At 38.8% G+C, this 18,665-nt stretch overlaps 2 pseudogenes; one reads left to right on the plus strand and one right to left on the minus strand.

Annotated features, from left to right (window-relative positions):
- Positions 1-8,233: 8,233 nt before the first annotated feature.
- Positions 8,234-17,824, minus strand: LOC133750493 (probable C-mannosyltransferase DPY19L1; annotated as a pseudogene).
- On the plus strand, positions 17,823-18,605 carry LOC133750931 (GATA zinc finger domain-containing protein 1-like; annotated as a pseudogene).
- The last annotated feature ends 60 nt before the right edge of the window (positions 18,606-18,665 follow it).

Consider the following 18,665-nt stretch of genomic DNA (forward strand, 5'->3'; position numbering starts at 1 on the left):
CCCAAGGCATCGGCATCATCAAGAGAATCTGGACATATGGGAGGTGGTGGAGGAATTGCTGGTGGCCCAGAAAGAAATGGTGGTAGCCAACATGACAGGAAGTGGGGTGGCATGGGTGGTAGTTTGGTAGAGGTGGACCACTAAACTTTAGACATGATGTTCCTGGTCCCTGACCTTGGCATGGGGATTGGCAGGGGGAGGAAAAAGTTCTAAACATTCACTTTTGATTTTATATTATTTGATTTAATTCCAGGAGGGGATCTCTCTGGAAACTTGACCTTCAGTTTCTTTCTCCTGAGCATTTTGTTCTATATTATTAGGCACTTCAGATGTTGAGGAAAGTAGAAGAGATTTTCCTCTTCTGGAAGTTTTCTGCTTGTATCTCACTAAAAAGGCCTTCTAATCCCTTCTCTCTCTCCATGCCTTCAGGAACTCTTAGAACTCAAATGTTGGGTTTTTTAATAGTATTCCGTATATTCCCAACAATATTTTTTTAGATTTCTAATTTCCTCTTCTTTTCTTTGGTTTGACTGTATACTTTCCTGCGCTCTGTGTTCTAAGTCTCATATTCTCTCTTGTACCTCACTGATTATGTTTTTAAGGCTCTCAAATGTGTTTTCCATTTGTTCTATTGAATTTTTCATTTCATTTTGGTTTCTCTTCAGTATCTCAAATTCATATTCCACTGAATTCCTCATTTCATTTTGACTCCTCCTTAAGATTTCATTTTCACGAAAGAGATTTTCTGTCCTGTCCTGTATAGATTTCTGCAGTTCATGCATTTGTTTTTGATAACTTCTAAATGTTCTTAAAATTTTTTTGCATTCCATATCTTGCATTTCTTCTATCTCATCATGTTCACAATCTTGTCTTGGAGTGTCATGTTCACTTGGGAGCATCATGTTGTCTTCCTTGTTCTTGTTTCCTTGGTTTTTGCATTTGTTGTTTGGCATTGTGGAGATATTCTTTGGATTCTTCTTCTTTTTTTCACTGTGGTGGCTTTTCTCATTATACTATGACTCTAGATTAAGTAGATTGTCTGGTTTTGGTGGATCTCTAGAGGCTTGTGGTGGGTGTGACCAGAGAGCTCTGTTCAGGGTTAAGGATGTGCCAAAGGTGACACACCCAGGTTTGGAGTGGTAAATCTCTCCTTCTTTTTTTCTATTCAGAAGTGAAGTAATTCCACTCAGCTGAGCTCTTTTCCTTGCTTGCAATCAGTGTCTGAGCGCTGGCCCCAGTGGGTATAGTATTTGTCTGCTCTGTCCCAAGGACCACACAAAGGATCTGTGCATTCCTCAGTGTAAGCTCAGATTCCCCTGCAATATCTCTCACTGGGTAGCCAAGGCTACTGAGTTTGTGGCAACTCACACCAAGATTACTCATGTCTCAGCCACACCGTGAGTTCTCCCACACACCCTCAATTAATTTTTTTCACAGTCCCGGTTCATAAGCTCCACACATTCACTAGGTCTTAGTCTCATTATTAGTTCCAGCCAGAGTCAAGTTTTTCTGCTTGGCTGAGGGTGGGCACAGCCCTGAGCTGGTGCAGCTGTTACGTATGTCGAAAATGGCACCTGCTCTATTGTCTCGCTTGCCTTTGTAAGGTAAATAGAGACAGAGAATCGTGTCTGTACCATCCCTTTTGTTTTTTCTCTCCTCTAGTTAGGCTGGTGTACTTTCCCCCAGGGGGCTTCAAGCCTTGTTCCCTCTAGGCTCTTCCAGCTGCCTGGAATATTTCCACCAGTTTCTCAGGCTACTGAAGTTTCACCTCACCTCCATTTCCAGCACTGGTGTGGGGGAGAAGATTCTCAGCAGCTAGGCTCCCTAGCCGTGGGTGCCTGTGTCCTCCACATAGATTCACCATGTCCCTCTAATTCCCAAAGAGTTTCCTCTTCGGGAAACTCCCTAACTCCTTCCTGAGACTTCACTATCTCTACTTTTATTAAACTATCTTTTCATGGACTATCAGTGAGTGAGCTGACTCCCTATTCCACCATCTTGGTGGAAACATAGTTCTTTAACCTCAGAGTTTTGCATCTAAATTCCAGAACCCCACAGAGAAAAGAGAACATTTCTTTGAAATGAAATGAGTTTGCACTTATTTCTGCAGATTTCTAGGCATGCATCAACACCAAATACCAGTTTCCATATTAATTAAAGGAAATAACCCTACACTTTTGCAATTTTTGAGCAGTTTCCAGTTTGCACAGCTGAACATATGCTGAATTTTTATATAAAAGTGATTTATCACAAAATTTACTAACCATGGCTGACACTTTTTTTGAATTTCCTTGCCTAACAGTTTTAATGGTTAAATATCATTAGATATTATAAGACTAAGTGCTTACTGATATGAACTTTTTCAAAAATGTTTCTTTACTGTAATTTTAAAACTATTATTTCCAAATAATATTCTTCTCTGCTGGGACTGTAAGCAATGATTGTTTGAAAATATTTATTTTGTTTGGTATCATCTGTGCAAGATGAATTTTTGTTCCACATGCATAATAAAATGTGCAGTATTAAAGATATGCTAAAGCGAATATTCCTCAGACTCCTAAATATGTAGAAGCAGAGACTTGTTTAGAAGAGAAGTCTGAATTTTCAACAATAACCCAATGTTGGAGTTCCTGGTTTCTTGCCCCAGCTCCTAACTGACTCCAGCTTCCTGCTGATGCACACCATGGCAGGTAACGGATAATGGCTCAAGAACTTGGATTGCTGCCACCCATGTGGATTATAAGGACTGAGTTCCAGGCTTCTGCTTTCAGCGTGGTCCAGTCCCAACTGGCAGGTATCTGCTAGAATGAACCAACAGATGGGAAACCTCTATGTCTAAATGTCTCCATCTCTCTCACTGCCTTTCAAATAAAATGAAAATACATGAATATATTTTTTCTAGTCATCTTTGTACATTGCACCTTATTTTATATAAGACACTAATGTTTGTTTTAGGGAGGATAACTATCTACCTGTTGGGCAGTTGCATATTTAAAAACAAGATATTTTTCAAGCTATTGGACATATTAAGATTGAAGTAACTTGACTGTGGGCCTGCGGGCACAATATGGTGGGTGTAGATCTATGTCGTGGGCGGCGGCCGCTGCAGGGGGATGATGCATGAGTACAAATGATCTAGGAGCTTCTGTCAGGTCTCCCACACAAGTGTAGGAGCCCAAGCACTTGTGCCATCTTCTACTGCTTTCTCAGACTATCCATAAGGAGCTGGGTCAGACATGGAGCAGCCAGGACCCTAACTAGCATCTGTATGGGATGCCAGCACTGTAGGCAGAGGATTAACCTACTGTGCCATGGAGCCAGCCCTGTACCTCTTCAAATATCTCAAAACTTGTTTTATGGATCAGTCTTTTTTTGTAAACACTCTATTTGACTCAAGAGCATGTATATTCTGCCCTTGTTGTGAGGAGTGCTTTGTAAATGTCAGTTAAGTCAGGATGTTGATAGTGTTGCTCAAGTTTTCAATATACTTATTTTTATCTACTTGTTCTATCCATTGGTAAAAAGATCTTTCAAATTATGTAGCTATAATTATAGATTTATATCTTACTTCTTGTTGTTCTATCAGTTTTTGCTTCATGTATTTTGAAATCCTGTTATTGCATGAATAAATGTTTTATGTTGTATTTTCTATTAATAAATTAATCATTTCATCATTGTGACATGACCTTTTCATCCATAGAAATCTTCTCTAAATGAAATCTACTTTTGAGGATACCCTTTGCAACTGTCTCTAGACTGGTAATGTATATAATTTTTCAACATTTTATTTTTAACCTGATTGTGTTTAAAGTAGATTTTTAGCAAGCATCATATATCTGAATCTGCCTTTTTTAAAAATCTGAAACACTCTTCCCTTAAAAAATTGAGAAATACAGAGAGTTCTTCCATGCAATGGTCCCCATCCCAAATATCTGTAGCATCCAGGAATAGACTAGGTTGCAACCAGAAGCCTAGCTTCTATCCACATCTCCAAGTGCAAGAAGGGAACCTAACTACTTGAGCCATTGCCTACAGCCTCCCAGGGTGTACATTAATAGAAAAATGCAATGGGAAGCCGATGTGTATTGGATGTGGTGGCTTAATCATTGAGCTGAACATTCACCTATACATGATTTTTTGATAGACATATGTGTTGCAGAGTGATCAAATTAGAGTAAATAAATATATACATATATCCTTAAATATTTATCATTTATTCATGGCAACAACATTCAAAATCCTCTTTTATACATTACAGATGCATATAAATATAGATATAATATTTATATATTAATATATATTAATATAGATATAAATATCTAAATATGTAATTTTATATCTCAAATATGCTTTATTCATGGTAACATTTCAATACCTCTTTTATAGATTTTATATATATATATATACATGTATATATATATATATATATATATGTATAGAGAGAGAGAGAGAGAACATTATTTTCATATATAGTCACCCTAATGTGCAATAGAACAGTGGAATTTTTCCCCTATCCAACTGTAATTTAGTACCTATTATTTTGCCTTCTTGTAAGTTGAGAAATTCTCACAAGTCTGCTTTTCCTCATTATGGATAATTAAATACAACTTTTTTATGTTAGTTATTGATTTAAGGCACATGTTGTACATCTTTAATATCACATTTTACCTTTAAGATATTTTATATTTAGTGTTGGAATTTAAAAGTTGTGTACTTCCATATTCCCACTATCTTTAAAGAATTGCTATCTTATATTTCACCTACACGTGTTGTGAATTCTCACAATACAAAGTTATTTTTGTTTAAATAAGTTATCTTTTACAGAAACATAATTCTTTGTCAATCATGCATTTACCTATGGGGTTTCTATTGTGACAGTGTTTACTTAAACTTCCTTCTTGTCTTACCTTCCTTGTGCCTAAAGGGGAATTCCTGTGCATTTTCTTTTAGTGCAAGTCTGAGAAGAATATGTCAGACAGATCCAGAACTTGTTTGAGGCAAATGAGACTCTCAAGGTGTGAAATTAAGGAAGCATTCAATCTCTAGCCTGTGTAAGTGCAGGGTCAACATTTGAGAGTAGATGCCTCCTTAAATTTCATGCTCTTTGTTACCTATATGCCATATCAGAGTCCCAGAAATGTTTTCAGGTCTTTCAGGTCTGAAAATGTATTTATTTTGCTTTCTTTATCTTTTTTAAAAATGTATTCATGTATTTGATATCTTTCATTTTCTGGCATACACCCCAGATGCCCACTACAGCAAGGACTAGGTCAGGCCTAAGTCAAAAGCCAGGAACTCCACCCAGGTCTCCCTTAGGGGTGACATGAGCCCAAGCACTTGGGCCATTCTGTTGGCTTTCAAGCCCATCAGCATACTTTGAATAGTTGTGTTTTCCTGATAGTTATCTCTTCATGTCCTGGTGATAAAATGACTGCTCACTTCTGTTTCCATTTTCTAATACAATCTTTGGTTGGTTTGTTGTTTTTTTCTCTCCCATTTTTGTTTTGTGCTTTGACAGTTCTTTGTATAATCATGCTACAAGTCTTCATTTAGATATGTGTTTCACATATATTCCCTCCCAGTCTGCATTCACTGGGTCCCTTCAAAAGCAAATTTGATTATGATGAAGTCCAAGTTATCCATCGTTCCTTTGGTGAGCAGTGATTATGTCAGTCCCTAGGAATACTCTTCACCTAAACCTAGGTTCCAAAATATCCATCATATTTTTTCTTTTTTTTTACATTTTTTTCATGTTTTTAAATTTAACATATATAGTATGTGTAAGCAAATGGCATAAAATTCATAAAAATACAATACTTCTATGCAATATTACTTTATTCCTGATACATCCTTCCATTTTCTCATTAATTTCATTGGCCTATTTTAACGCTACACTTGCTGCCAACATTGTTAGAGGATTATTTTTAACAGAAATACTGCCTCAACTTGGTTTGCTTAAGTGTCATAACAATAACTATTTTTGTTGCCTCCTGCCCAACCTTGCTTTCCTCACACTAAAATAAAAGTATTTTAAAATGTTCAAAATATATAAAATACTGAGCCATAATACTGCTTTGCCATTCACATGGAACCCACACGGTGGCTGCTAGACATGATGAAGGCTGAGCGAGCACTGAATCCCCATCTATACTGGCTTGTCCAGAGCAGAACCAGAGCTTGTTGGTGGGGTTACATCAATCTGTGCTGTCATCAAAGGATTCTTCTTGGAAAAAGCACAGAGATAGTTGTAACAATATTTTGATGTTTTCCTGTACAGAATTTTCATTCCCTACATCAGAATTTATTAGGAAAGGAATTTATGGGAGGTGAGAACAATAGAGAATAGCTTTAAAGGAATGATTGAAAAACGTCAGGCAGACTTGGGTGGGAAGCGGTCGTAGGGAGAGCAGAGCACACCTTCCCTGTCTCCAGCCAGTCTTTGCTTCTCAGCCTCTAAGTCCCTCTTCCCATCTCTAATGTCGCTGCATCATGGCTCAAATGTTTCTGTTCATCCACAAATCTCCAGGAGCTTCCCTACTTTCTGAAACTAGCAAAAGTCTTAGAAATAAAGCAACCAGCCAGCAATGTTGGAAGAACACTGACAGAATCGGTCTCCCAGGCCAACTCTGGGGAAGGAGCTGCTGGCTCTGGACACTCTCCTCCACTGGCTGTGCTGGCTTGGCAGATGACTGATACAGTCAACTGGCTGTGGGGAGGAGGCAGAGAGAAAACAGCTCTCAGTGGCTTGCAGGAGCGAGCACTGGAAGCTCTCCAGAGGACTTGGCTCAAGGACAGTTCACAGTGAGGTTACTCTACCTGTGGTTAACACAGAGAACACAGTATAGTGAACATGTACTCAGTCATGGTCATGGTTTGCTTAGAGTTTAAAACTTTAAAACCATTTCTCAGAACTGTGAGAATTTATTACTGTTTTGAAGAATCTCATTTCACACAAATTAATTTCTAAGAGACAAAACTTCATACAAAAAATCAAAGTTTGGAAATTTTTCAAAATAAAAACAAATAGCAAGAAAAAGAGGAAGACTTAATATACTTATTCCTCATACTAAAATAATCACTTTTAGAACCAAAATTGTAACCTAAGGCCTCAGGCTTTGTTTTATTTAAGATAGGCAATCTTAAAAGGAAAATATAATAACCATTTATCATATTTGCTTTTTGACTCAAAAATTAGTCACATTTTAATTACGTTTGAATAGTAAAAGAAAAATTACCTTAGACTTCTAGCTACTATCCCACTGTAAATTATGTCTAATCAAATATATATTAGTTTCTAGATACATTATATTTGGGGTTGTTCAAACTAGTTTTTCTTAAAACTACAATTAACCATGAAAAAATTTAAAAGTGGTTTAAAGGTATTAAAATATAAACATTTGAATAATATTAAAATTAGAAAAATACAGCTACCATTACTGTTTTTTCTTCTTTTATCTTTTTTTTAAGCTAAGAGTAAGTACTAGATAAGTAACTAAAGGAGTAAATAACACATATTTGACAAGAATGGCAGGGATGGGGAGAAGGAAGGGTTGGGGATGTAGGAGTTTCAGACAATAATGCTGCAGGCTGACAGGTAAAGGAACTGAAAGGCAACTGGTCTTAAGCACTAGCTCCAAAAGCCTGGGTAAATAACAGGCAGGGAAGGCTTCCCTCACAAGTGTAGCAGACAACAGGAAGAAGTGAAATAAACACTTGATTCCATAGAGGAAAGGCCCATATCTGCCCCATCTTCTACACCTTGGCTGCCAGCAGGGGCTGACATGACAGGAGAGCTTAGAGGAATCAACAAAGTTCCCAAAAGACTAGAGCAAGAGGCCAAAGAAAAAAGCAAGGGGCATTAGTCATCCCTGCACTGTAAAATGAGTCCCTTGGTGGTTTAGAATTGACTCTGTTCACATCACACTTGTCATGATCTGTCATAATTTTTAGACCAGTAGTTTAGCTCACTTTAGCACAAATATTTAAGTACAAGCAAATACTCATTTGCATAGCAAATTTTAAGGGATGCATTGAAGTAGTAATCAATTGATAAAGGTATACGTTGTTTTACAATCAAAATGGCATTCAAATTAACCAAAAAAAGCATTTTCTATTTGAAAACAGTTACCTATAAAAGATTTTGGGATCTCAATTGAAAACAACACATGACTTATTAACAAAACATTAAAACCATTACTGATGTAGTTTCACTAGGCAGCAATTCATGTAGGAGTCACTCTTTTATAACTTCTAGTACTTTGTAACCACTGTTCTGGAACATGGTGGTGAAGTCAGGCTTGGACTCCTTCACAAAGAGGTTACATAAGGGTGTTTCCTCTGCATTAGCAGGATCTTCCACATCCCAAATTTCAGGCATACTGAAACCAGACTTGGACCTCCTTATACACTATGATTCTTCATAATAATTCACTTTTTTATTAAAAACTTTTATTTAATGAATATAAATTTCCAAAGTACAGCTTATGAATTACATTGGCTTCCCCACTCCCATAATTTCCCTCCCACCTGCAACCCTCCTCTTTCCCACTCCCTCTTCCCTTCCATTCACATCAAGATTCATTTTCAATTCTCTTTATATACAGAAGATCAATTCAGTATATATTAAGTAAAGACTTCAACAGTTTGCCCCCACATAGCAACACAAAGTGAAAAAATATTGTTGGAATACTAGTTATAGCATTAAATAACAGTGTACAGCACATTAAAGACAGAGATCGTACATGATATTTTTAAAAATTAATTAATTTTCTATGCCATTTCCAATTTAACACCAGGGGTTTTTTTTTTCATTTCCAATTATCTTTATATACAGAAGACTGATTCTGCATATACTTAGTAAAGATTTCATCAGTTTGCACCCACACAGAAACACGAAGTGTAAAAATACTGTTTCAAGTTATAGCATCACTTCACATTAGACAACACATTAAGGACAGATCCTACATGAGATGTAATACACAGTGACTCCTGTTGCTGACTTAACAATTTGACACTCTTGTTTATGGCGTCAGTAATCTCCCTAGGCTCTAGTCATGAGTTGCCAAGGCTATGGAAGCCTTTAGAGTATGCCAACTTTGATCTTATTCCGATAGGGTCATAGTCAAATTGGAAGTTCTCTCCTCCCTTCGGAGAAAGGTACCTCCTTCTTTGATGGCCCCGTTCTTTCCACTGGGATCTCACTCGCAGAGATCTTTCATTTAGGACTTCTTTTTTTTCTTCTCCATGGTGTCTTGGCTTTCCATGCCTACAATACTCTCATGGGCTTTTCAGCCAGATCCGAATGCCTTAAGGGCTGATTCTGAGGCCAGAGTGCTGTTTAGGACATCTGCCATTCTATGAGTCTGCTGTGTATCCCGCTTCCCATGTTGGATTGTTCTCTCCCTTTTTGATTCTATCAGTTAGTATTACCAGACACTCATCTTGTTTGTGTGATCCATTTGACTCTTAGACCTATAAGAGTCATCAATTGTGAACTGAAATTGATCACTTGGACTAGTGAGATGGCATTGGTACATGCCACCTTGATGGGATTGTATTGGAATCCCCTGGCACATTTCTGACTCCACCATTTGGTGCAAGTCCAATTGAGCATGTCCCAAATTGTACATCTCCTCCCTCTCTTTTTCCCACTCTTATATTTAACAGGGACCACTTTTCAGTTAAAATTTAAACACCTAAGAATAATTGTGTGTTAATTACAGAGTTCAACCACTAGTACTAGAACAACAACAACAACAACAACAAATACTAAAAAGGATAAAGTATTACATTGTACATCTAGAGTCAGGACAAGAGCTGATCAGGTCATTGTTTCTTATATTGTCCATTTCACTTCAACAGGTTTCCCCTTTGGTGCTCAGTTAGTTATTACCAATCAGGGAGAACATATGATATTTGTCTCTTTGGGACTGGCTTAATTCACTCAGCATAATGTTTTCCAGATTTCTCCATCTTGTTGCAAATGACCGGGTTTCATTGTTTCTTACTGCTGTATAGTATTCTATGGAGTACATGCCTCATAATTTCTTTATCCAGTCTACTGTTGATGGGCATTTGGGTTGGTTCCAGGTCTTAGCTATTGTGAATTGAGCTGCAATAAACATTAATGTGCAGATGGATTTTTTGTTTGCCAAATTAATTTCCTTTGGGTAAATTCCAAGGAGTGGGATGGCTGGGTTGTATGGTAGGGTTCTATTCACATTTCTGAGGAATCTCCAGACTGACTTCCATAGTGGCTTAACTAGTTTGCATTCCAAACCAACAGTGGGTTAGTGTCCCTTTTTCCCCACATCCTCTCCAGCATCTGTTGTTGGTAGATTTCTGAATGTGAGCCATTCTCACCAGGGTGAGGTGAAACCTCATTGTGGTTTTGATTTGCATTTCTCTGATTGCTAGTGATCTTGAACATTTTTTCATGTGTCTGTTGGCCATTAGGATTTCTTCTTTTGAAAAATGTCTATTGAGGTCCTTGGCCCATCTCTTAAGGGAGTTGTTTGTTTTGATGTTGTGGATTTTCTTGATTTCTTTGTAGATTCTGGTTATCAACCCTTTATCTGTAGTATACTTTGCAAATATTTCTTGCATTCTTTCGGTTGCCTCTTCACTTTCCTGACTGTTTCCTTTGAAGTACAGAAACTTCTCAATTTGATGCAATCCCAATAGTTAATTTGGCTTTGACTGCCTGTGCTTCTGGGGTCTTTTCCAAGAAGTCTTTGCCTGTACCTATATCTTGCAGGGTTTCTCCAATGCTCTCTAATAATTTGATGGTTTTGGGTCATAGATTTAAGTCTTTAATCCATGTTGCGTGAATTTTTGTGTAAGGCGAAAGGTAGGGGTCTTGCTTCAAGCTTCTGCACGTGGAAATCCAATTTTCCCAGCACCATTTATTGAGTAGACTGTCCTTATTCCAGGGATTAGTTTTGGATCCTTGATCAAATATAAGTTGGCTGTAGATGTTTGGATTGATTTCTGGTGTTTCTATTCTGTTCCATTGGTCTATCCATCTGTTTCGGTACCAGTACCATGCTGTTTTGATAACAACTGCCCTGTAGTATGTCCTGAAATCTGGTATTGTGATGCCTCCGGCTTTGTTTTTGTTGTACAAGATAGCTTTGGCTCTTCGAGGTCTTCTGTGTCTCCATATGAATTTCAACATCATTTTTTCCAGATCTGAGAAGAAGGTCTTTGGTATCTTGATTGGTATTGCATTGAATGTATAAATTGCTTTTGGGAGAATAGACATTTTGATGATATTGATTCTTCCAATCCATGAGCATGGAAGATTTCTCCATTTTTGGTATCCTCTTCTATTTCTTTCTTTAAGGTTTTGTAGTTTTCATCGTAGAGATCTTTAACGTACTTGGTTAAGTTTATTCCAAGGTATTTGATTGTTTTTGTAGCTATTGTGAATGGGATTGATCTTAGAAGTTCTTCCTCAGCCGTGGCATTGCCTGTGTATACAAAGGCTGTTGATTTTTGTGCATTGATTTTATATCCTGCTACTTTGCCAAACTCTTTGATGAGTTCCAGTAGTCTCTTAGTAGAGTTCTTTGGGTCCCCTAAATAAAGAATCATATCATCTGCAAAGAGGGATAGTTTGAGTTCTTCCTTCCCAATTTGTATCCCTTGAATTTCTTTTTCTTGCCTAATTAGCTTTGGCTAGAACTTTCAGAACTATATTGAAGAGCAGTGGTGAGAGTGGGCATCCCTGTCTGGTACCAGATCTCAGCAGAAATGCTTCCAACTTTTCCCCATTCAATAGGAAGTTGGCCGTGGGTTTTTCATATATTGCTTTGATTGTATTGAGGAATGTTCCTTCCATACCCAGTTTGCTTAGAGTTTTCATCATGAAAGGGTGTTGTATTTTATCAAATGCTTTCTCTGCATCTATTGAGAGAATCATATGGTTTTTCTTCTGCAGTCTGTTAATGTAGTGTATTACATTGATTGTTTTGTGAACGTTGAACCATCCCTGCATACCAGGGATAAATCCCACTTGGTCTGGGTGGATGATCTTTCTGATGTGTTGTTGCATTCTATTGGCCAGAATTTTATTGAGTATTTTTGCATCTATGTTCACCAGGGATATTGGTCTGTAATTCTCTTCAATGCTGCATCTTTTTCCGGCTTAGGAATTAAGGTGATGCTGGCTTCATAGAGAGAATTTGGGAGGATTCCCTCTTTTTCGATTGCTCTGAATAGTTTGAGAAGAATTGGAGTTAGTTCTTCTCTAAATGTCTGGTAGAACTCAGCGGTGAATCCATCTGGTCCTGGGCTTTTCTTTGTTGGGAGGGCCTTTATTACTGTTTTAATTTCTGTGTCAGTTATGGGTCTGTTTAGGTTTTCTATGTCTTCCTCGCTCAATTTAGGTAGGTTGTATGTGTCCAAGAATCTGTCCATTTCTGATAGATTTCCCTGTTTGCTGGCATACAAGTCCTTGAAGTAATTTCTGATGATTCTATTTATTTCTGTGGCGTCTGTTGTTACGTTTCCCTTTTCATCTCTGATCCTATTGATTTGGGTCTTTTCTCTTCTTTTTTTAGTTAGTTGGGCCAATGGGGTGTCAATTTTGTTTATTTTTTCAAAAAACCAGCTCCTCGTTTGGCTGATTTTTTGTAATGTTTTTTTGGATTCAATCCTGTTGATTTCTTCTCTGATTTTAATTATTTCTCTTCTCCTACTGGGTTTGGGTTTGGTTTGTTGCAGATTTTCTAGATCCTTGAGATGACTTGAAAGCTCATCTATTTGGTGCCTTTCCAATTTCTTGATGTAGGCACCTATTGATATAAACTTTCCTCTTAACACTGCTTTTGTTGTATCCCATAGGTTTTGGTTTGTTGTGCTTTTATCCTCATTTACTTCCAGTGGGGCCTCAGGCCTCCTTTTGCCTTTCCCCGCCAGTGTCTCGGGTTTCCTGCAATTGGCAAGATTCTAATGCTCGGCTCCCGTGGCTGGGCTTCCACGTGGTGGGCTCCCTGTAGGTCCTCTGTGTCACATCCACTAGATCCACAAGTGTTTCCTCTGCAGTTTTTTTTTCTTGAGTCTTTTCCTGAGGCTACAGTAACTCCACTTTTATTAAACTATCTTTTCCCAGACTATCGGTGTACGCCCTCACTATCCGCCATCTTGGCTCCGCTCCCAATAATTCACTTTCAACTTTATCAATTCTCACTTCACTTCTTCAGCTGCTTTTCGACTATACATTGAGTATACTATTTTTGTTCTAGCTCTCAAACCTGCATCTTTATAATGTGGATGATTCACAACTGGCTGAAGTGCAGAGAGTTTAACACTCGCCATGGTGGGCATGGCACCTGCAAACACTGCATCTGGTTTAGTACTATATTTGATCCATTCTATAAGTTCTTCTTGAGGCAAATTGCTGAACTCCCCTACAATATTCCACTGGGTCTGTAGATTTGCAGAACCTTGTATCAACATTGCTGCTAATATAGCAAGAACAACAGCACCAGAATGTATTTTGCAAAAGAGCTATCCAAACAGTTGTCTTGAGCACAGCAAGGAAGCTATGAACACATGTGTGGGGTCAAGAAGAGTTTCAGTCTCATAATTAAAATGCCTGTGTATGCTAACAGTTGCAATGCATAATAAACCAGCTCTGCATGATCAAAGTGATGTTTCCTTATATGTGTCTGTTGTTTAGTTAAGACACACCACATATCACTAATAACCTAACAATTGCAATAAACACTACAAGAACAACTTGAAGCAATGATATCTTTGTATATCTCAGCAGAGTCTCATTTTCCATAAAGTCAAACTGTGCTGCACAGGTGTACAATAAAGTATCAAAATCCTTATAACTGAAGAATTTTGATGTTAATAAGTTGCCAATGTGAGCATCATCTGCAATGCCAAAGATTTTAGATGTCAAAAACTTGAGAATTTTAGTTCCAAATAACCAAAAACATCCTTAGATAACCCATAATCTGAGTTTAAACTAAGTTCTAAACTAAGTTCAGAGACATTTATTTTCAGAAAATGTGGTTTCATTGCCAGCAAACCCCAAATAACTACTAAAGAGAAAGCATAATAAGATGTTAATAACATTGAGTCCCCAATCATCAAAACAATACAAAGTGCAAGAGAAATCATGTGTATATAAATGATCTTCTGCAATTTACATATATCAATGTACCCCACAACATATACTGCAAATAATGATGCAATCTGAGTAAGAAGTACAAACTGTGCAAATTGCCATGGAAGCATGAAAAATACATTGGAACTGCAGAGTGCAATCAAGCTTACTCTGTAAAGTTTTGTAGCCCTGAGAATGCGAGTCACAAGCAACATCTGAACTATGAGGAATGGATATGAGAAGCTTTCACAGAGAGGTGGTGTCTACATCACACGGGTACACTCTCCATGATTGAAAAAGAAGCACAACACTGTGACCAGGCCTTCTAACCAGCTGCCACTTAAATATGTGCCATACACGAAGAATAATGCCATCATTAATCCATTTAAAATAAAAATTACAGCAACATAAAAGCAAGCAGGATCTCCCAATCCTTCACAGCTTTCAATAGGACTGAGTCCTTCTCCTCTGGTGACTGTCCGACATATCTTGGTTTCAATGCCAATCAAGTTCATTATTTTGGTATAAATCCTGTACCAGCTGGTCAAGATTACCTCAGGGTAAATATTGAACCTTTTCAATGTGTTAATACCAAGGGGTATTTTGGTAGCTTATCATTCATAATCATCCAGACTCCACTCAAGAATGAGGGTGCTTCTACAATAGTCTTGAAGTAAGAATAATAAAGTTCCATTTCAGTGTAAAAAGCCATCTCCCTTTCCAATGTTGAGAGGTGAGAAAAATGACGATCATTTTCAAACAGGTGTGTTATATGGCTGGTTCCTGCGGGGGCTCCTGATAGGGAGCAGAGAGGGGGCCCAAGCCTCAAAGTTGCCATGAGCTCTGGGCTGCTCACCTAGCACTAGCCTGGCCCAGGTCCGGCCATGCCTTGCATGCTGCAGGCCCAGCCCCCTGAGCAGTCTGGCCACCAGGTGCCCCTGAGGCCACCCCAGGCAGGCGGCACAGCAGGCTCAGCGCAGGGCCCTTTCCTGCCCACTGCTCCCCGATCATGTTTTTTCTAAATACGCTAAATTATTTAAATCCAAGTCCATGAGCTATTTTCAATTAGTTTTTGTATAAATTTGAAGTTTGACCTGAGGTTGATTGTTGGCCTACAAATGCCCAATTGCTTCAGGACTATTTATTTAAAAACCTATACTGCCTCCAATAATTTTTTTAACACATATGTAACAAATCAATTCAATATATTTGTGAGAATCTACAACTGGTTACTGCATCCCCTTCTATGGACCTGTGTGTTCCTTACTCTGTAGCACCATAGTATCTGGACTACTACACCTACAAAATACATTGTAATATTCAGAAAATTCACTTTCCTCACTGCATTTTTATGGCTCAAACTAGTTTTAGCAATTATAGTCCCTAGGTTTTTCCATATAAACTTTAGGATGCTATACCCTGGAAAAAACCTCGCCAAAATTTTGATGGGAAGCTTCTTAAACCTATAGATTAATTTGAGGAAAAAAATGTATCTTTCCCAAGTTGAGTCTTCCACACTGTGATCACAGAATACCTCTGTTTTTTGAGATCTTCTTTGATTTTGTTCATCAGAATTTCACAGTTCTCAAGATACAGATAATGTTACATGTTTTATTAGACTTGTACATAAATATTTCTTTCTGGAAGTAAATTTAAATGATATTATGTTTAAACTTCAGTATCTGCATGCATGGTGTATGTAGCAATGCAATTTGTTTACCATATTGATCTCTCTTGCAAACTTGCTAAACTTATATCTTAGTTCTTGATATTGTTTATGGAGACTGCTGTGACATTAGCAATGTCATCTTCTGTCCCAATATGGTCAGTTTTGGTTTTCTTCATATTGCCTTATTGTGCAATTTAGAATTGCTAGTACTTTGTTAAAGAATAATGTTGGGAGTAGACACTTTTGCTTTGTTGTTTTGAATTGTCTGTATTTTCACCACTAAGCAGGATGTTAACTCAAATTTTTCTCTGGATGTTTTTTGTTACATTGAGGGAGTTTATATTTCTAGTGTGCTGAGTGTTTATCATTAATGATGCTGGATTTTGTCAAATGTGACAATTGTAAAAATACTTAAACTTCTGTAAGGATTCCAGGGGCTGGTGTTGTAGCATACTGGGTTAAGTTGTCACCTCTTTGCTGTTCCAATTCTGGCCCACCTCCCTGATAACTCTCCTGGGAAGGCAGCTGAAGATGGCCAAAATGTTTAGGCCTCTGCCATCTATGTGGGAAACCCAGGAGATGCGCCTAGTTATTGGCTTCAACCTAGTCAAGCCCTGGCTATTGCAGCCATCTGGGGAGTGAACCAATGGATGGAAGATATCTCTCTCTCTCTCTCTCGCTCTCTCTCTCTCTTCTTCTCTTGGTATATCTTTCTCTCTCCTTCTCTAACTGCCTTTCAAATAAACAAATACTTTAAAAAGAATTAGAGTTGAGATTTTTTGTTTATTTTTGGTTTTGAAGTAGTACTTTGAATATAGTATTCTTCAAGATTTTTGTACATGTTGCTTTTTGATAAAGAAAATTTGCTGTCATTGCTTTTGTCTGTATGAAAATTTCCTTTTTTCTGGATACATTTAAGATTATGTCCTTATTACTTATTTAAGCAATTTGATTGTGATATGCCTTGGTTTTCTGCCTCCAGGCTTCTTGTGCTTAAGATCTTTGATCTTGTTGAATTGGTACATTTATCTTTTTCAGCATCTGTGGCAAATTTTTTATAAACTTTTATTTAATGAATATAAATTTCCAAAGTACAGCTTATGGGTTACAATGGCTTCCCCCCTCCCATAACTTCCCTCCCGCCTGCAACCCTCCCCTTTCCCGCTCCCTTTCCCCTTCCATTCGCATAAAGATTCATTTTCAATTCTCTTTATATACAGAAGATCAGTTTAGTATATATTAGGTAAAGATTTCAACAGTTTGCCCATCTAGAAACATAAAGTGAAAAAACTACCATTGGAGTACTAATTATAGCATTAAATAACAATGTACAGCACATTAAACACAGAGATCCTACATAATATTTTTTTAAATTAATTAATTTTCTATGCCATTTCCAATTTAACACCAGGTTGTTTTTTTTTCATTTCCAATTCTCTTTATATACAGAAGATCAATTCAGTATATAATTAGTAAAGACCTCATCAGTTTGTACCCACACAGAAACACAAAGTGTAAAAATAACATTTTTCTTCCATAGCTCCATTTTCCCTTTGTAGTCTCCAATTATACGTGTTTAAACAGCTCATTGATGTTCTCTTCATGCTTTAGGTCTTTGCCTTTTCATCTGAATTTCATAGTGCACAGTTTGTCTTGCTCTGTGTTTGAGTTCCTTTTTTCTTCCACATCTATTCTGCTATTAATTATATTCAGCTGTATATTCCACTATAGACAGTTTACTTTAATTTGTGAAATATCAGTTTGGGCGTCAGCCCACCCCTTGCCAAAAGCCGCTGGGGGCCGCGGCCCCGCTGCCCTCACTGGCCAGGCCCCACCAGTTCCCCAGGCCTGGTGCTGGGTGCAGAGCTGGCAGGACGCGAGTCCAGAGGGGAGCGGCCCGGGCCCGGTTCCCACATGGGCAGCCGGCATCCTCGTCCTTGCCTGGAGTGGTGGGCCGACCAGGGGGCAGCCAGGGCCAGCGGCAGCCATTCCCTTGTCACTGTGCTCTCGGGGCCACTGGAGCTGGCCGCCATGCCGCTGGGCCTGAAGCCCACCTGCAGCGTCTGCAAGACCACGTCATCCTCCATGTGGAAGAAGGGCCCGCAGGGGGAGATTCTCTGCTGCCATTGCAGGGCTGAGGCAGTACGTCCGGCGGGAGTGCTGGCAGGGGCCGGCCTAAGGACTGGAGGCGGGGGCAGCGGGGGCAGTGGCGGTGGCCTCAGCGCGACCACCTTCGCTCCACGTCGGTTGCCCCTCCGCAAAGCAAGCAGAGTAAGCAGGAAATCCACCGGAGGTCTGCTTGGCTGAGAAACACTAAATACAAATCCGCTCCAGCGGCCGAAAAGACAGTGTCCACCAAAGGCAAAGAGAGAAGGCATATTTTTAAATTAAAAAACCCCATTAAAGCTCCTGAGTCGGGTTCCACCATAATCACTGCGAAAAGTGTGTATTACCAAATTGGGGACGTTGTTTCTGATTGATGAGCAAAATGGAAAGCCCTACTATGCTTAGGTCAGGTGTTTCATCCAGGACCAGCACTGCGAGAAGAGTGCGGCTCTGACGTGGCTCATTCCCACTCTCTCCACCCCCAGAGACCGGTTTGATCCTGCATCCTATGTCATAGAGCCAGAAGAAGATCTCCTAAGGAAGATGGACTACTTGGAGTTCGTTTGTCATGCACCTTCTGGATATTTCAAGTCCCGGTCGTCATCATTTTCCACGGTTCCTACCAGACCTGAGAATAGCTGTATATGGACTCACGTTGGACATACTCCTACAATAACTATCAAGGAAACAGTCGCCAACCATCTGTAGTTGGAAACTTACAGTGGGAGGGCCCCTGGCATAGCAGTGAAGCTGCCAATTGGGAAGCCC

The sequence above is a fragment of the Lepus europaeus genome, chromosome 21 (assembly GCF_033115175.1).
Source record: "Lepus europaeus isolate LE1 chromosome 21, mLepTim1.pri, whole genome shotgun sequence".
In the NCBI taxonomy this organism is placed as follows: Eukaryota; Metazoa; Chordata; class Mammalia; order Lagomorpha; family Leporidae; genus Lepus; species Lepus europaeus.